At 40.3% G+C, this 20,937-nt stretch overlaps 1 pseudogene; it reads right to left on the bottom strand.

Annotated features, from left to right (window-relative positions):
* Positions 1-14,167: 14,167 nt before the first annotated feature.
* On the bottom strand, positions 14,168-16,378 carry LOC145789323 ((+)-piperitol/(+)-sesamin synthase CYP81Q2 pseudogene; annotated as a pseudogene).
* Positions 16,379-20,937: the final 4,559 nt, after the last annotated feature.

The raw sequence follows: 20,937 nt of genomic DNA, 5'->3' as shown, positions 1-20,937 counted from the left end.
ACAATCAAAGGCCAAGTTTTGGCCGACTTCGTGGCTGAATTCACACCAGAATCCGTCGCACATCGGGCTCCGTTGAGCCGAGGTGAACGATGTCCAAGCAAGCAAGGAGAAGCCCAGCCAAATGCAATAGAACAAAGGAAAAAGGAAAAACTCAGACCCTGCAGCATTTACATCGGCGACTCCTTTCGATTGTTTGTTGATGGGAGCTCAAACCAACAAGGAGCGGGGGCAGGAGTAGTACTGTTATCTCCAGATGGAGAAGTAATGGAATAGTCCATTCGATTGGGGTTCAAGGCCTCAAACAATGAAGCAGAATATGAAGCATTGATTGCAGGACTAAAGCTGGCGGTAGCAGCAGAAGCAGATGAGGTAATGGTTTTCTGTGACTCCCAGCTCATAGTCAACCAGACAACGGGCGAGTTTGCAGCCCGAGATGAAATGATGTCAGCCTACGCAAAGGAAGTCAGCAAGTTAGTAGCTTTATTTCAGAACTTCCGACTACATCAGGTTAGCCGAGATGATAATAGTCACACTGATGCACTAGCCAATTTGGCCAGTGCAATATAACCTGGAAAAGTAAGGACGATAATGGTCGAATACTTGTCGGGCCCGAGCATCGAACCACTAACCACAGAGCGTGAAGCAATGTGTGTGGACATGGGACCAAATTGGATGGATGCAATTGTTGCATTCCTAAAAGAAGGAAAGCTGCCAGATGACCACAAAGAGGCACACAAGGTCAGATTGAAGTCGGCGAGATTCAGTCTGACAGCAGAAGGACATCTCTACAGAAGATCTTTCACTGGACACCTTCTAAGATGTGTACACCCGTCACAAGTTAAAGATGTTCTATATGAAATACATGAAGGAATCTGTGGAAGCCACACCGGGGGCAGATCACTAGCCCATAGGGCCATTACCCACGGGTATTAGTAGCCCTACATGCAAAAGGACGCAAAAGCCTATGTCAAGAAGTGTGAAAAATGTCAAAGGTTTGCACCACTGATACACCAGCCAGCAGTAGACCTTAACCTAGTATCTAGTCCTTAGCCGTTTGCCCAATGGGGCATGGATCTCGTTGGGCAACTGCCCTAAGCAACTGGACAAAGGAAGTACCTGCTGGTAGCAACAGATTACTTCACCAAGTGGATAGAAGCCGAGCCCCTAGCTAAGATCCGAGATGTAGACGTAAAGAACTTCTTATGGGGGAACATCATCACCAGATTTGGGATTCTGAGAGCAATAGTCGCTGATAATGGAACACAATTTGATAGCAAGCTAATCAAGAACTTCTGTGCAAAGGTCAAGATCAAGAACTACTTTTCAACCCCAAGCTTTCCTTAAAGTAATGGACAAGCTGAAGCATCCAAAAAAGTTATCCTAGATGGGATAAAAAAGAGGCTGCAAGCAGCCAAGAGAAAGTGGGTGGATGAACTTCCAAGTGTGCTCTGGGCATATCGGACTATGCCGAGAAGATCAACAGGGGAATCTTCATTTGCCATGACCTATGGCACAAAAGTTGTCATTCCGCTTGAAGTCGGCATCCCTGGGATCAGAACCCAGGGAGTAGAGAGTGGGACTAATGATATACTCTTAGCCCGAGATCTGGATCTACTAGAAGAAAGAAGAGAGAAAGTTGCAATTCAGCTCGCAGCCTACCAGCAATAGCTTGCCAGAGCTTATAATAAAAGAGTCAACCCAAGGGAGTTCCAAGTCGGCGACTTAGTCTTGAGAAAAGTCGTCGGCAACAAGAAGGATCTCAAGGAGGGCAAGCTTGGCCCAAACTGGGAAGGACCCTATAGAATCACTTCGGTATTGGGCAATGGGGCATATCGGCTCGAAGATAGTGAGGGCAAAGAGTTGCCAAGACCTTGGAATACTTGTAATCTGAAGTTTTTCTATCATTAAATTTTCCTTGTTGTTTGCCGACGTAATGAATAAAATTTCAGCAAAATTCTTCTATGTTTGTGACTGATAAAGATACATAACGTTGTTTCTGGAAGACATGCATAATGAGACTCCAAGGGGAACTTAGGTTCACATTAGGGGGCAGAGAGAAGAAATGATGTTTAACACTTGTTGAAACTTGAGAAAAGTTTACAAGTTGAAATTAAACCGAAATGATGTTTTGCACTTGTTGAAACTTGAGAAAAGTTTACTAGTTAAAACCGAAATGATGTTTTACACTTGTTGAAACTTGAGAAAAGTTTACAAGTTGAAGTTAAACCGAAATGATGTTTTACACTTGCTGAAACTTGAGAAAAGTTTATAAGTTGAAGTTAAACCGAAGTGATGTTTTACACTTATTGAAACTTGAGAAAAGTTTACAAGTTAAAACCGAAATGATGTTTAACACTTGTTGAAACTTGTGAAAAGTTTACAAGTTGAAGTTAAACCGAAGTGATGTTTTACACTTGTTGAAACTTGAGAAAAGTTTACAAGTCGAAATGATGTTTAACACTTGTTGAAACTTGAGAAAAGTTTACAAGTTAAAGTTAAACTGAAGTGATGTTTTACACTTGTTAAAACTTGAGAAAAGTTTACATGTTAAAGTTAAACCGAGGTGATGTCAAACACTTGTTGAAATTTGAGACAAATTTACAAGTTGAAACCGAGGTTATGCCAAGAAAAGTATTTGGATACTTGCCGAAGTAAATCATCATAACCGAGGTATGTTACCTCAGGAAGGTTGCACAAGATAGAAATATGTATTAAAGATATGTAAATTATTCTAAGTATGAAAGACATACAAGAAGCAATAAAGGAAAGACAAACAATGCAAACATTCAAGAAAGAAGTTGTATTCATGAAAAGGCACATCGGCAACTTAAAGAGTTTACATTACTTTGAAAGGAGAAACAAAGTACAAAAAAGGAAAAGAAAAACATCAAGACTAAGATTCCTCAGCATCATTAGCAGGCTGGGTCTGGATCTCGGAAGACTGCTGGGAGGACATCTCGGCCACTTTTTCGGCTGCAAGCTCAGCATCAATCTCTTGAAAGGTCTGATCAAGGCTCTTGTCGACGAGAGGCCCATCCAATGATGCCTGTTCAGGAGTAGCTTCCTTGGGCACCTCCTCAACCTCCTCATCTTGAGTCAAGTCTAGGACTTGCTCAGTTTGAGGAAGAGACGTGGCCCCAGCAACATCTTTTGACTTCCTCACCAAAACCTCCTTCTCAGATTCAGAGCCGTCATCAGATTGAGTTGGAGTTGGCGGGAATGGAAGAGGAAGGGCGTCGGCGTTCCGAAGGGGCGAGTCCTGGGGGACTTCAAACATTTTTAGAAGAGACATCCAACCAAGGGTGAAACCCTTGTTGCATGCCTGCTTCACTTGCTTCTCATAGTCCGCCGTGACATCGGCCACCCCTTCGTTGTAGCCCTTCTGGTCGGCCTCCTTTAGCTCAGCATCTTTGGTAGCCAAAGCGTTTTGCAGTTCTTTTTGGGCCTGGGCCGTTTTCTCTTCGGCATCCTTCTTTTCGGCCTCAAGCACCTTCTTGATGGCCTCAGCAGAATCCGTCTTTTCTTCAGCGTCGTTTTGAGCCTTGATGACAGCCTCAGCCTAGTCTTCCAACTTTTCATTTTTTATTGCAAACTTTTGTTGGTCTTTTGAAGATTGGAGACCTCCCTCTTCATTTCGGCTAGCTTCTCCCAGTTCTCAAAAGATTGTATTGAGAAAGAATGGGCATGCTGGCCTGAAAGTGAAACAGAACAAAAGTTGTTAGAAAAAATTACAAGTATGGAATGAACAAAAAAGAAAGAAAAAGTAGCCAGATAAAGACACTTACTTGAACGGAGCGTTGAAGCATCAGAGCGTAGTTCTCATACTCGCTTAACTCGGCATTTCGGTTAAGATCGCTGGGGAGAAGCAGAGTGGTACTGAGGGCTACGCCGACGTTGATGTCATCAGCACTATCGTTGGCCATAACTGACTTATCTTCCAGAGTGATGTTCGGGGCCCAGAGGGCATCATTTTTTTGGACCCCGAGGTAGTTGCGGAGGATGACCTCGGCCTCTTTGATTTCGGAGAATCGGATGGTTGGGCCTCGGCACGCCTCTTCTCCGCAGTAGGCTGGGACTTGTCACTTTCAGCCAGTTTTGAGATCGGTAACGTGTCCTCAGTGTCAACCTGAGCTACCTTCGCCTTTGGTTGAGCCTTCTTTATTCTTTTCGGTTTAACATGGGGCTGAGATTGTGCTGGTGGAGCGTCAATAGATGATGGGATACTGGCCAAGAGATCTTTGGCAACTGCTTTTTGGCGGCCCATTTCAGTAGCAAAAATTGTTCGTTACCGACGTTGGCGCTGGGATATCGGGATCAGGTATGGAGCCGAGGTTAACGGCTGCTCGGCAGGATCAGAGGTTGATCCTTGATCTGTCCGAGATGTAGACGCACCTTGTGGTGTTGTGGCAGAAGGTGGGGAAAGGCTTTTCTTCTTCTTTTTTGGGACGTCGGGAAGAGCAGACTTATAAGTGGGGATAAAGTTGAGAAGCAGAGGGGCCTTCCGCTTGAGAACTGGCAGATCCAAAAGTCTCCTTAAGTCTTTGCTAAGAAAGAAAGACTGACGGAAACACTTTGGCGGCTGGGGAAGAGCTACAAGCAAAACCGACGATTAGGAGCAGATAAATTATTAAAGACTTTGAAAAGTTTTGAAAAAACAAACAAGTATGGACGCAGGGCTCTTACCATTGCCCTCTACAAAAATGGTTCGAGGAAGAAGGTAAAGATGGAGGTCCTCATCTGGAGCGAACTCCCAGTTCCCCGAGGTAATAAAGTAGTCATCTCCAGCTCCCTTGTTGGAGTCTGGGAGGTCGGCTACGATTTTGTACTCTGTAGATCTTGGCTTGAGGTAGTAAACATAGCCCGTATCTCTTTTTAGGCCACACATGGTGTAGCAGTACTGGATATCGGCTAAGGCGATCCTAGCGTTTTCTTATTTGGCTAAGGCTATGATACCGTTAATAACTCGGTAGGAGTTGATGGCAAGTTGTATTGGGTTCAACTTATAGTAGTGGATTATCTCGCGGAAAATGATGTTGAGTGGAAGCCGAAGTCCGCACTCAATAAAGGCTACGACAGGAAAGGGCATGGAATCAGTAGTGGGCATGATGGAGTCGCCATCCTAGCCAACCTCAGATAGACGTCGGCAGGGATGTCAAACTCACGCCTAAAGTGATCTAATTTGCTCGGGGTATTTACTCTATGTTTCTACATACCCATGATATCGGCTTAAACTGAAAATGTTGGATTTCAAAAGGGGTATCTCTAAAAGGTTTTTTATGGACCTTGGCTAAACCTGGAAGATACACAGAATGTGCGGGAATAGTTTTAGTTTTTCCTAAAAAATCGAGGGTTCTACAAGCAAATCCCAAACCTAGATCTATGAACGCAAAGATTGAAGGCGCAAAATCTGGAAAACAGAAAAGCAAGATTGTGCTTCAGAATTAAGAACATAGATGGATTATCAAGAACATTATAAATACGAAGGGTATGAGACCAAGAACAGTGCAGAAAAGTTGTGAATAGTGCGAGTGTTCAAGATAGGGGTGTCATGACCCAAACCCGCCCCTATGGGTTTAGCACCGTAACCGGCCAGTAATCCAAGATTACCGAAGGCCTACTTAACAGTAATACAGTAATACAGAGTACAGGGGATGGCGGAAGCCAAAACAGTAATTAAAAGATGTCTAATGAGCTGTGACAGTCTGTATGCAAAAAGACTTTTCATATATATATATATATACAATCAGTACCAAAACAGTATGTACAATATATACAATCATTCAGGACAGGGACTTAATCCCTATTAGAACAGTACAGTACAACATCATTCAGTCTATACAGAACATAAACAAAGAGGGGGAAAACTAAAACACTTCAAGCAGCCTCAGCTTGAACAGTTCTGGAACCTCAAAGTGAGGCACAAAGGTTGGCTTGACAAAACTGGAGTTTACCCTGACGCTTCTAGCAACAGTCCGGTGCCTGTACACCTACATATATACATGAGCAGTGAACTAAAGCCCAGTGAATAACATATGCGTAAAGAGGTTAAGAATGAATGTCCTTTCAGTATTGAAAACAGTCATTTAAACAGTATATCAGTCATTCAGTTTGTGGCTCATAATTCATGCCATACCAGTCATTCAGAAATTATAATAGTCATATGTGGTACATCCAATAACAAAACAGTATAGTAGGTCTTATCAAACCGAACAGTCAATTGATGGCCATCAGTAATGGTTCCGAACATGGGAAGCGACAGAGATCTCTGTAACAGTAGCAGTAACAGTATATTGCTATGGATGCCACGAATACAGTTCACAAATAGGACAAACATTCATTCAGTAAACAGTGTCATTTCATAAAGCAGTATAGTCATTTGTTCAAAGAATAATCTCAATTGAACATATCTTTACAACATTGTTACTCACAGAGTTCTGGGCTACAGATAAGCTAGTGCGCGTCCTCGGATGCCAACCCTACACAGTTACAGAGTGAACACACACTAAGCTACACAGTTAGGAAATAATAACTTAACCCCTATCTTGACTCGGTGTGATTCTGCATCAATATCCTCATTAAGATGTCTTAAATTAGGCCTAGGAATGCCTAGGGTGGAATGAGGATACAAAGATGCACTTTAAAAATATTTTAGAATTTTCAGAAAACAGAGGTCCCGCTCGAGCATGGGTTTTCGCGCTCGAGTGGACATGCAAACAAAAGTCTACGCTCGAGCGTAAACTTTCCTGCTCGAGCGGACTGCAAAAGTACTGGATGTGTGAAAATCACGCTCGATGGGCGCTCGATACCCACTCAAGCGTGTGACACAAGTCCTTGCTCAAGCGTGCAAAACCCCGCTCGAGCACACTATAAACACAACAAAAGTGCTGGATGCACAAATTTCCCGCTCGAGCGCCACTTACCCCGCTCGAGCGGGAGTCCAAAATCTGGAATTTCCAGATTTGAACCTCAAGCTCAAAATCAAGTTTCAATATACCAAATTCGATCCTTTTGGGCTAATTTTCTGGAAAACACTTTAAAACTCATAATATAACATGATTCAAAGCTCAATTTGTAAAATCAAAGCCCAAAGGTGAGTCAATTAAACCCAATTTCAAACCAAACTTCAAGAACATACTTTAAATGTAACATGCATGTGTTCAATCAAATTCAAAGCTCAATTACTTGCTCAAATGAGCTCAATTGCCTCAAAAACAAGATGAATTCATGGACTAAGCTCCAGATATGAACATGCATGTGGAATTTCATGAAGAACAACCTCAAAATGCAAGACCATGTACATGCATGCATGGATTAAGCTCCAATTCAACAATCTACAACCAATTTATGATCTTAAGCTCCTATTTACCATGAACCATGCAACAATTAACTTGAATTCACAAACAAGAAGGTAAATGTCCTACCTTAGGTCTTGAATGCAAGATATGAAAGCTCAATACGCAATTCTCCTTCAAATCCTCCAATTCTCAAAACAATTCTCTAGATGAAGCCAAGTTTCTCTACCCCTCTCTTTCTTAATCGGTTTAGTGCAAGCAAAAGGCTGAAGAAGTGTTGATCCTAAGTCTCAAAACATGATATGGAGTGGGCCACTAAGTGGCAAGGTTGTAAATAAGGCCAACTCTTGTAATTTATCAACATTTAATCTAATTTAATCATACCAAATCACATTTCAATTAAATATACCATAAAATCATATAAATCTTAATTAACACAAAACATCAATCAATTTCAGATTCGGCCGCCAATAAGGCCTTCAATTTGCAGTTTAAAACATAAATCACGAACAGATGATTTAACAGTCAACAGATAGAATTGCATTCAAACTAGCACCATCAGTCAATCAGTTTAGTAATTCAGTCAGTTCAATTACTTATCATGATCAGTCTCAGTTTAACAGTAATCAGTGGTGTTATCAGTAAACAGTAGTGAGGGTTGTCACAATGGGTAAGGAACAAAATCGTGAACTAAATATACTCAAATACAAGATTCATAAGTCAAAAACTTGAGTAAAACAACAATGACGACTAATAATGAAGTAGAATTTCTTGAAAAGCAACAAGAAATAAGAAACAGGAAGAGCAGTGGCTTACCAAAAAAAGGGAAGCTGGAAAGGGATTTGCCGAAGTCTGACAACGGTTGCAGAGGCGGAAGATCGGTGGAAGTCACGCCGGATGTGGTAAACGGAGCAAGTTACAGAGCTCAGAAAACTTGAAGAATGGAGGAGATGGAAAGCTAGAGAGAGAGAGAACTTCAGAAATGATGAAAAGTGAAAAGACGGGGGAAAGAAATAAAGTTTTGATAAAATAGAAACGGCGGCAAAAGGGTCATAAATGTGCCTAGAAGAACGCATGGGCCAGACGACGCACGTGAGAATGATTCGATTTACAGACGCGTATCAGGTACGATCCAGTAAGAAAAAGACGTGTGGCTAAAAACAGACGAGTTGTTATGCATGACAACTCATGCGCGTGAAGAAGTTCATGGAAATATTGATCTTTAAAAAGACATGTCGGCCTATAGTAATGAGCTCGGCTTGAACCGATGTACTGGCAGGAAGTACCGATATGGGTTCCATCACCTCAGATTGCCGAGGTAATAGAACCTAGGGAGCAATTGTGGGGATATATTTTCTGAGTCCCAACACGTGGCCAAAGTGACGCCAACGTGTCAGCCGAGGTGCCATGTGTCCAAGTCATGACGCCTAGGTAATCTTGGCAAGGCCGAGGTTATCTCCGAAGATATTGGAATCCGAGATAAGCGGATAAAGGACAAGAGTCCTAGAATGATGAAGGACTTTAGTGTGGATAAGGATAACACTCTTAAGGAGTTTATCTTTATCTCTTGAAGAGTCCCGGATAAGCACTGAGCAAGAGTCCATTGAAGCTAGGCTTCTAGTGGGACAAGGATTGAGTTAATTACAAAAGAGAGGCACCCCCACAGGTCGAAGGTACGCAATTTACATTCTGAACAGTGAATTTAGCACTATTGATTATCTTTGAGAGATATATTGACTTGATCGTCGGAGTGCCCCCGGGTGGACGAACCACCGCCAGAATCTTTTCTTTCTGTTGCAGGTTAGCCAGGTGTCATCTATTCTGGCAGTTCTCTCCAGCTGAATACTGAGTTGGGCAGTGTGAACGGAAAATCACTCACACACTAAGACAGAATATGCATTTACATAAGGGGAAATGACCAATCAGTGTATAGTTGAATTTTTTTTTTCTTTGAATAATGATAAGATTTATAACTTTTATTTATTAAAGTAATCAATTTTTTCATGAATATATAATTATTTTTTAGAATTACACCTGATTTATACCGGATAGAGTGCAGATAATGAATACATTTTAACTTTTTTGTTTTAAAAAAATTATTAATGTACATAAAGTTTATACCAATAAAAAAAAAACTTATATAATAGTGACTTGTTAAAATAATATGTTGTTCTCAAGGCTCTTTTGATTGGAAATAAATGAATACAAATTTATAATATTATTATTATATATATATATTTTATAAATAATTTTACAGAATATATTTCATCTGCAGAGTATGTAATATCTAAATACACACAATTATTCATAAATCATTAAATCATGAGTATTGGTTTAATCTATAATTTTGTAATATGCATTCTGATTTTGTAATTTTGTAGGAATAAGCATGCTGATTCTATAAATAATAATTTTTTTATTAAATTTTAACAAAATTATCATATGTGTCCAAAACAACATGTGTTTGTATCTCCAACTAATATTGTTTGATGATTTCTCCAATACCTTCTTTATTTTTCGAGATAATGTAAATACCTGGAACTTATTAAGGATATAATTTTATGAAAATAAAATGACAACGTAGTAGATGAGCTCTTTATGGAGATTGGAGTTTGACTAAAAAACCTTTCGTTCTAGATACATACAAACACTTATGGAGTGTTTTGGAAAGATGGTTAAAAGTTGGTTTTTGTCTTTTAACCAAGTTTTTTGGCTTTTTCAAAAAGTCATTTGGGAAGTTAGTAAAAAATTATTTGTTTGTCTTTTTTACTTAATATTTGTTTATGCTGTCACATCACAATAAAATGACTAAAACACCCCTACCCATTTTAGAAAACAACCATTGTCACCCATGCGGCTCATTTAAACAACATGGAGGGTATGATTGTAATTTCACAGGTAGCTTTTAGCTACCTTCCCAAATAACTTTCAAACCAAAAAAAATCAACTTTTAGCTTTTTACTTAAGCTGCAAAAACACGCTTTTAACATGTTCCCAAATGGCCCCTACGGCATGTTATAAATTTGTCTTAAAATTTGTTTAAAAAATAAGATATATGATGTAAATTTAAAATTATAGTAGAATGTCGGTCATATTTAAAATCATTATCGTTCATAGATGTTTTTTTTTTTTTTTTTTGATGAACTAGGTTTCTTTCTAATCTCCCTTATGGATTGGAGGGTCGTTGATAATCTAAACTATTCATTTTGTAGAACTCACTCAGTATATCATTCAATAAAAATTAGTTCGATCTGATAATTAGAAATGGTCATTTTAATCCAATCCTCGGGGGCCCGCTCATGCCCGCCCATACCCGTCCTAATGGGGCGAATTTTATCTACCCCGACACTTATGTGGGGCGGGAGTGGATTATATTTTAGTCACTCGCAACCGGGGGGGCGGGGGCGGGGCGGGTATCACTTCTCCCGATTCAAACCCGACCCGATATAAGTAATAATATATAAATAAATAATATATGTATGTATAATATAATTAGATATAAGAAAATAATATTAAAAATCTATGATTTTGTTTAAATATAAATAAATAATAATCTTAAAAGTCTCACTATTTATATATATGAAAATAAAAAAAAATTATTTAGTGTGCTAAGAATTTACATGGTTCTTAATTGTTTTAACTATTTAAAATGTGGTCGGATATGCACGGGTATTGATGGGGTGGGGATGGAATTTGTCGACAGGGGCAGGGACAGAGGCGAGGAATGGCAAACTCGTTCCAAACCCGCCCCATGGCCATCCCTACTGATAATAGCTATTTTTGGGAGGCAAACAAGCTGAAATAAGGAGGTTATGATTATTGGATGAACTCAATTTCTTTTCATGAACGATAAATATGGAAAGCTTAAGAAGATCAACGGTTCAAATCATTGAAGCATGACACATAGTAAAATTTACGAGTCCAAACAACACAGTTCAATTTAGATGGTAGACTGAAAAGAGGCTAAATTGTCGTTTGGCAACGACGTTTTTGTTTGTTTTTTTAAGTTGAGACTTTTTTAGGTTGTGACTAAAAAGTTTATTTGGGTTAGCATTTTTAGATTTTTTGACTTTTGTGAGGAAAAAAATTGAAATGATTATGATTTAGATGTACTATTTTATGATTAACTTATTTAGTCTATTTTGCTTTTTTTTTTTTTGTTTGTGTTTTTTTAACCCCAACTAGGCCTCGTTTGGGAACAGACTATTTTAGTAATTTTTTGATTTTTTACGAAAAGATATACTGAAAAATAGAGAGAGTGATGTGACTATTTATGATGACTTTTTGCTAAAATATATAATTGATAAACGAGACCTAAATAGCCAAACGATAACGCTATCCAAAATGAATATTGAAGTTTAGGAGATTAACTCCAAGGGAGTCGCTAAAATGGTATTTTCGTTAATAATCAACAAATCAAAATAAAAATAGCTTCATCAGATTAATTAAAGCTAAATTAAAAGGAGAGATTTTGAATAATTAATTTCACTAATTTTGCTGGAGTTGTTGTGCCAATCTAAAGTGGAATTTGAACTGTAATTAGTGATTTGACCTTAGGACTAAGGCCTCATTTGGCATGCTATAATTTTAGTTTAAAAGTCCAAAAGTTATTAAAAAAAGTCTATAGTTTATATTAAAAAGTCAAAGATTTCATTTTATCTTTACTTTTTGTACATATTTTCGTAAAAAATTAAAAAATCATTCCAAACATTCTAGTTTTTTTTGCCTCATATTTTTACTAAAAAACTAAAAAATTACTCTAATAACATATTCGCAAATGAGGCCTAAATGTTCTACACAACATCTATAAAAAAGCCTAGGGATGTAAATTGGGCCTGGCTCGACCCACTCGGGCTTTGGCCAAAAATGTTGGGCCTCATGGGCTCCAACCAAAATTCGGGCTGGGGCCGGTCCACTAGCCAAAAAATTAAGCCCAGGCCCAGGCCCAAGCTCAGGGGTATTCGGGCCTTGGGCGGGCCGGCCCAATGAGCCTAGCCTCGGGTGGGCCTAACCATTTTAAAAAAAAAAAAATTTCTATCAAAATTTTATTATTTTTCATTAAAAAATACATTGGACCTTGGGCGGGTCGAACCCTAAGTGGGCCTTAAGCGGGGCCGATGGGTTAGGGTCACGGGCCAGGTTTCAAAACAATAGCCCAAGCCCTAGCCTAGGGGCTCGCGCTAGGCTCGGGCCTAGGCCCAAGCAGGCCTAAATTGGCCGGGCCCATCTCGGGCCACGGGCCATTTTTACACCCCTAAAAAAGGCACGAGGTAGGCAATGGTGGCTTGCACTTGACTACTTCCCTCATGAAATTTTAAGAAAATATAATAAATTTTAAAATTTTAAAATAATTACAGTAATTTTATTTTTAATAAAGTTAATTGAATTAAAATTACTATGGGTTTGTTTGGCATGCCCTTTGGGGCTAAAATGGCCACATAAGATAAAATAGGCTATTTTAGTTAAATAGGATAAAATGTCAAACGAGACTAAAAGCCTCAAGCTAAAATTGCTAAAAAACTAAAAAGCCAAAAAGTCGACCCATATCCTAAACGAGCTCTACATGATATGAATATACGAGTTCGTATTTGTTAATGTTGAAAATTCCAGTTTCATGGGTGAATTTTGAGCATTGACTAATTTGTACTTATGTCAAGGATTTGAACCGTTCATCTCATATGACAAGTTAAAAAAAAATATGCATGCAAAAAATTGAGTTGGTCAAACATAAGTAACTCGATGATAATACATGGACAATCTATTATTAAAAACATATAGACCGTATAGATAAAAATAGTTCAATATTATAACAATCAATGTTGGATCAAATTATTTTTTGAATAAATTACAACTACACCTCCTGAGATTTGATTAAAACACGAATCACCGCCTGTGGTTTTGGAAATTACATTCCACCCCTTGAGGTTTCTAATTTCATAACAATCACCCATTTTATTAACAAATCATCAAGTCAATTAACTGTTTTTAATGATATTAGAAATATGTTTCAATTATTAATTTAGGTAATTTTATTATTGCATATAAGAGTAATTATGAATTTTAATTTTTTTTAATTAATTCTGTTAAATAAAAAATTCTAACAGGGGAACATTTATGATTTTCCAAACCACAGGAGATAATCTATATTTTAAATAAATCTCAAAAGTATATTTGTAATTAAAAATAAATAAAAAAAGGAAGAAGAAGTTAGACAGTAAAACCGTTTGCACCAATTAAAAACCTATGGTTTTATTTTTTTAAGGGGATGGTTTGATTTTAGTTTCAAAAAAAATTAAGAATCATCGATCACGATTAGGATTTGCTTCATGGATTAAAGTTCAAAAGAATCAAAAAAATTTAAACTGAACCGTTCATATGTTTATAAAATTTTTGCAAGGCTTGTTTGTATAGGTAGAATCAGTTTTTATAGTTATTAATTTTGTGTTTGAATATTCCTTCTTTTACTAATTTTCAAATAATTTTTTCTTATTTCCCAATTACTTCCTATTTTCCCTTTTAACTCAATTGAAAAATCAATCTTTGCCTTGTTCATTACCACAAGAGCATTATTATTCAAAATAAAAAATTAGACCCATCTTTTAAGCACAATGATGTAATAATTAATTAGGATATTAAAAGTAATACTCTCTCTCATATCTCCTCTAATAATCAATCAATCGTATAACTTGCACATCATCAAGTTTAGAAAATAGGTTTAAAAAGTTGACTTATATATCATTTTCCTTACCACAAACATCATAGAAAAAAAAACCAAAAGATAAAGCAAAAAATAACACGTGGAACATATCATAAATGTTTCATAAAAAAATTCTCAAACATCATTTGTAACTTCACAGAGAACCTTGTTCATGATGTTACGCAATTTGCACATTGCTTCCAATGGCAACTTTAGGCATGGTAAGCCCATTCCTTTTAGTTAAATCAACTGTCTCCTCACTGACCTTTTTCCACTCAAAGCATTGAATCAATCCCAAAGCTAAACCCATCACGCGTTCAGCCCCAGGACAAGTTCTCCTTCCCAACCTAAAGGACATTAACTTGTGCCATTCTACTTTCCCACCTTTAAACCTTTCCAGCTTAAAGCTTGTAGGGTCATCCCAAACCTTAGGATCCCTATGAATGGCCCATGCATTAACCAACAAGATTGTGTCACGTGGCGCGTTGAATCCCTCTAAGATATAATCATCAGATGATATGTGTAATAGCAATAGCGGTATTGCCAGGAACAATCGGAATGTCTCATAAATGATAGCTTGAAGGTAATGTAGCTTTGAGAAATCGGGTTCATCAATTAAGCGCTCTTGGCCTACATGAGTATCTACCTCAACTCTTGCCTTCTTCAACACCTCTGGGTGGTTCACTGTCACGACCCAAACCCGCCCCTACAAGTTTGGCGTCATAACCGGCCAGTAATCTGAGATTATCAAAGGCCTTCCTGTACAATCATAAATAATCGGGGCTAGCGGAAGCAATATACAAAAACACCAATAGTCCGATGAGCTGTGCATCTATATGAACAAACATTTACATGCAAAAACATTAATTTACCCACATTCAGTACATAACTTATAATTTAACATCTTATACATAACATATGCACATAATATAAGTTTATTTGACGATCAAAAGCTTGACAATGGCCTTCTAGGCTTAGCTTCAACTCTGAGGCACTCAAAACCACGCGGTAGGCTTCAAAACGGTGACTCAGTTCAAGACTCCGCCTAGGCTTGACTTTCGGGGCGCTCACCTATAAATATATATAAAAAAAACAGTGAGCTAAAGCCTAGTGAATAACATTAAAGTAAAGGGGTTAGTGAACGAATTCCAAATATAGTATCCGTAAAACAAATCATAGCACAATCAATCATATCAGTCTCATATCAAAATATAACGTAATGGTACATCTCACAGAACATATCACATATCGTCTTCTGACTAGAGTAATTGGTTCCGGATACCAATTAAACACATATCACCACAATGAAGTGGCTAACGAGATCTCGTATCACATATATGTCATGGACCCGCATTTACATGCCGTCCCCCATGACTTGGGACTATATGTGGATGCCATAATAGATTTACAAATAGGACATTCGTTCACATAATCAAGATAGCATTTCAGAACTTATCACTTAATGGTAACAGTTAAAACATAATTCATATCAACATAACTTTACAGAAATGTTACTCACAGTGGGCTTCCAGAAATGGTTGGTCAGTCTTCGAGTCTTGACCTACAAACATAAATGTGCATAGCACAAAACATGACTCATTATTACTCATTCATATGGCCATACATGGCTTAGCTTTCTTACTTTAATTTCCTATTCATTCCATGCCACATAGCTTGTTCATATAGAACCACATACTCGGATTCGACACACAATTTCTAATTCACTTACGTATGTTGTTTCTTAGCTTATTAATCTTTAATGGCTCATAAATCATGCCTAAGAATGCCCAAAAAGAGATGGGAGTGAAGATATGTACTTAAAACATCTTTTGAAAACATGCTGAAAATGAGCTGGTGGCTAGAGCCAGCTTTTCGTGGCTAGAGCCAGCTGAAGTCAAAAACTAATCTCGCTCGAACCACCACTTCTTCACTCGAGCCAGCTTTTGTAGAGTTCAAAATACTGGGAGCTTGTAATGTTGGCTCGAGCCACCACTTTTTTGCTCGAGCCAACTGTAAATTTCTAGGCACCAAGCTTAACAAAAATGGCTTCCAAACAACTTCCAAAACTTGGGGTCTTGCATAATTTGATCAAACACATGAAATAGCTTTAGAAAACTTCAATACAAGACCCTCAAAACATCTTTTACTCAAAAACTCATCAATTCTTGAAAGATTTGAATCAAAACTCCTTCATGCAAGATTTTTGAACTCTTTTCATGTTTTTTCACAACATGCAAATGGTGATCAAGAAACTCATGAATTTCTGAAACAATAGACATGATTTAAACTCACATGCATGCAAGGCCTTCAAAACTCAAACTCAAAATGATGAAACCAAAGTTAATCTCCAAGAACTTACATGCAAGTCATCATCTTGATCAAGACCCATTTCCTTACAAATATCATGCAGTTAGCTCAATAACTTGATGAACTCATAATGCATGGAGGATTTACAATATAATTTAGTCATAGAATTCTTACTTGAGAGGGTAATTTATATGAAAATTGGGCCGAGCTAGGTAAATGGGCTATTATGGGCCGCAGTACGAAGGACCGAGTAGAATGGCCGTATAAGTTACTCCGGTCTTGTGAATGTTTTGGAGTTAGTCCGGTCTGAAAGAAGATTGAAGTTACTGGCCTAAGAGATGCTTTAGAGCTAGACCGGTCCTAGAGTTGAACCGGTCTTGACTTGTTAGTTCGGTCTAACTGTACCATGAGTTGTGCATGAGAAGCCGAAGTAAGAAGTAAAGGGAAGAACCGAACTAAGTATAGTCCGGCCTACTCTGCGGCTCAGCATAGCCAAGATTGCTTCGGTCATGATGGAGTTCGACCGTGGTAATAACCATCTCACTTGGTTTAAGCAGTGAGGGGGGTGTTGGAGGATAAGGATTATCCTTCGGGAGGTTAAATCCTAGGAGGACTCTGTATGGAGGAATAGAAGTCCTACTAGGATTGTGTCACGCGAAACCTATAAAAGCTCACAAACATCACATTGGGAGAGGTAACACACAACTTTGCTTTCTGAATTCACAGAGCTTTGTCTATTTGTCAAGATTGCTGACTTAGGCATCAGAGAGGTTTCCGGCACACACCAGCCGGCTAGCTCACGTTTGTGTTTTCAGGTGATAAGGCGACGTCGTACGGAGGAGCGCAGACTTGGTCAACAGGATTATACGAGAAAGTTTATTTCTTTCCCGTACAATTGGCGCCGTCTGTGGGAATTACAGACAGAACAAAACCTCTTGACTAAAAACTTCTCCTTTTTACGAACAATGGCGCACATTGAAGAATTACCACATTCCGCCATCGACGGGAAAACTCCAGAGGGGGGAGCAAGGCGTGAAGGATTACCTTCTATCCCTCCCATAGCAGATTTGGAGCCCCAACGTCATAACCCCAGGAGAGATACTAGGGGAAGACGAACTCACAGCCCCCGTCAATCTCGCTCGCAAAGTCCTGACAGGCAAAGACGGAGGATTGATCAAACTCTAGAAGACCGCGTGAAGGAGCAAGATGAATTAATAAGGAAGATGAAGGCGGACATGGAGGCCTTAAAGCGCCAGATGAAGAGAAAAGAAGTGGCGACAGGAGAGGGGCACAAAGACAAGACACCCCCTCGCCACTCAGAAAATCGTAGTAGGAATACCACACCCTCGCAAGGAGAGAGTAGAAGCCTCAGGACAGGCGATACTCAATCCTGGTCTTCCAGAACTCGTCACTCCAGGTCTGAGAGGACGAGGTCTAAAAGATCATACATTGAAGGAAGCACGTATTGGCCCTCACATACGCACCAAACCAGATCTAGACAGACGGAGTTACCCAGATCATCCGACTTACGAACAGTGCTCGAAGAAAAAACACGATGCAAGGAGGATACCAGGGCAAGGGATCTACACAGAGTTTTGGCCTTACAACGGTTGGCTCCTCGAACGCATGGAAGTGTCGAGGTTGGAATGCCAATACCGCGCCCTACCTACGAACCGACGGACAAAGCGTTAGCAAGGTTACAGACTTCGCCGTTTGTTCCGGCGATTGAAAACGCGCCCCTACCATCAGGCTTCCTTCAGCCCAAATTCACTACATATGAAGGGAAAACGGACCCCTACTCACACTTGAGCCACTTTTTCCAGGTCATGGCCGTGTACAGGCGAAACGAGGCCTTAATGTGTATACTCTTCCCATCAAGCCTTGGCGACCTAAGCTTGACTTGGTTCGAGAAACTACCAGAGGGCAGCATAGCCTCCTGGGCACAATTGGCAGAGGCGTTCGTAACAAGGTTCCGAACAAACACTAAAACCCCGGTGGAGATCGACCAGCTACTCTCCATCGACATGGGCGACAAAGAGACCCTAACATCCTACAATAGTCGCTACTGGGAGACATTCAATCAGATTAGGGACTGCCCCACCAATCTCGCCGTTGCACAGTATAAAAGAGGCCTTCCAGTCGGGAACAGACTAAGGGACTCGATCACCATGACGCCACCCCTCACCATGGAAGCCCTGATGGAAAGAGCGCATCAGCACATCAGGGTAGAAGAGGATGGCGCACGTGCTAAAGCAAAATCCGGGGCAACCACAGTACCAGAAAAGAAGACCTCATCAAAGGTCAACACAGTAGATCGAAGTAACAGAAACGGACGTGGTAGACGAGATAATAGAGAAGACCCGGATAAAAGATGGTTGAGAATCCGCACTGCCATAACCACGGTGTTCAAGAAACCGATATATCGGATTCTGAGCGAAATAAGAGATGAGCCTTTCGTCAAGTGGCCAACCAAACTAGGGGAAACGCAAAAGGACTATGACGAAAGATCACGGTGCACCTTCCATAAAGAAAAGGGACACCGCACTGAGAATTGCACACCATTGAGACAACACCTGGAGGAGTTGGTGGCAGCAGGCCACTTGGATAAGTACATTGAAGGAGGGACGCAACCAGCCCCCCAGAATCACAATAACCCCAACGGAATGCTAGTCGACGCCCCACCTCAAGGCGTTATCAATGTGATACATGGAGTCTTTGAACCTGAGCGCGTATGCGAGCTCAGAGGATCAATCAAAAAGGCTGAATACTTACGAGAGGTACTAAGTGCCCAACCTGCCACCAAGAATGGGAAAACAGAGGCAACAAATGTCATGTCTTTTTCGGATAAAGACTTAGAACGGATATATTGCCCTCACAATGATGCCCTGGTCGTCACTCTCTGAGTCAAGGATTTTGACGTCAAGCGGATTCTGATTGACCAGGGCAGTTCATGTGAAATCATGTACTACAAAACATTTAAACAACTAAAACTACAAGACAAAGACTTGGCACCTACTGTATCACCCCTAATTGGATTCAACTCCATGCCAAAATGGCCCGTCGGCAAAATAATTCTTCCAGTTAGAGCAGGAAGCGTGACGTAACAAGTGGAGTTCTGGGTATTGAAGGTCCCCTCCACTTACAACATCATATTGGGCAGAACATGGCTGCATGCCATGCGATCGGTGGCATCATCCTACCACCAAGTAATGCGGTTCCCCAACGACACCGGTGTAATTGAAGAAGTCTATGGAGATCAGATCATGTCGAAGCAATGCTTCGTCACGGTGAATGGCAGCCGCGCTACCAAAGGATACGTTCATTCGGTGGAGGAACCTGAGAGTAATGAGCTATTTGCAAATGTCGGCAAAGCGGCGGATCAGAAAGCAGTGGAGGACTTGGTAGAGGTAAAAATAGATGAAAAGAACCCGGATAAGTTCTTTTTGCTCGGTTCGTCGTTGTCCAGCACTGAGAGATTAGAGGTCTTGGAATTCTTAACCTCTAACATCGAAGTGTTCGCCTGGACACCCTACGACATGCCAGGCATTGACCCAAACTTCATCTGTCACCAACTTAATGTCCACCCATCCGCCAGACCAGTCATTCAGTGCACATGCAGATTGGCACTTCACCATGCCGAAATAGTGGCAGAGGAAGTAGGAAACCTGCTGGAGGCAGGAGCAATTAGAGAGGTGCACTACCCAAAATGGATCTCCAACACGGTTGTAGTGCCAAAGAAGAATGGCAAATGGCGTGTCTGCGTCGACTACAAAACAGTCAACAAGGCATGCCCAAAAGACAACTTTCCTCTACCACGGATAGATCAACTGGTAGACCTAACGGCGGGGCATAACCGACTTAGCTTTCTAGATGCATACAGAGGCTACCACCAAATCGCCATGCATGAACCAGACCAGGAGGTCACATCCTTTACAACTCCAAGAGGACTATATTGTTATAAGGTCATGCCCTTTGGCCTGAAGAACGCAGGGGCAACATTCCAACGAATGGTTACCAAGATGTTCGAACCATTGTTAGGAAGAACAATGGAGGCTTACATCAACGACATGGTGGTCAAAAGCAAGGATGAAAATGACCATCTCAAGGACCTAGGAGAGATGTTTGATATCTTGAAGAAGCACAAGTTGCGCCTCAACGCATCCAAGTGTGCATTCGGTGTAGGATCTGGCAAATTCTTGGGCTTCCTTGTGACCAACCAGGGTATAGAAGCGGACCCCTCCCTCGTCGCAGAATTTACTCCAGGAAGTCATCATATCTGCCCAGTCGACCTAACTGACACAACCGAACTAGGGATGGAAGTTGACGCTGGAATAGCGCAACCCCTAGCAGAAGGTACTCAGTCTGACTCCAAGGCAGACCAGACTATAGACAGCAAGGAAGAAGCAAACCAAGCTACAACAAACCAAAACTCACCACAAAATAAAAACTTGGTTCAGTCAGATAACGAGGGGCAGACAGCAAGCATGGACCTTGAAGAAAACACCAGCAACATTCTTGACCCCACGACATCATCCGACCCCTCCATTTGCTGGAAGTTGTTCGTTGGTGAGATGTGGAAGCTTTTTGTGGATAGGGCATCCAACCGACATGGTGTAGGACTTGGCATAGTCCTCATCTCAC

Source organism: Camellia sinensis, chromosome 1, assembly GCF_055761805.1.
Source record: "Camellia sinensis isolate YWXY chromosome 1, ASM5576180v1, whole genome shotgun sequence".
Taxonomy (NCBI): Eukaryota; Viridiplantae; Streptophyta; class Magnoliopsida; order Ericales; family Theaceae; genus Camellia; species Camellia sinensis.
Note: the sequence above shows the minus strand (reverse complement) of the source record. Positions and strands in the feature narration are given on the sequence as shown.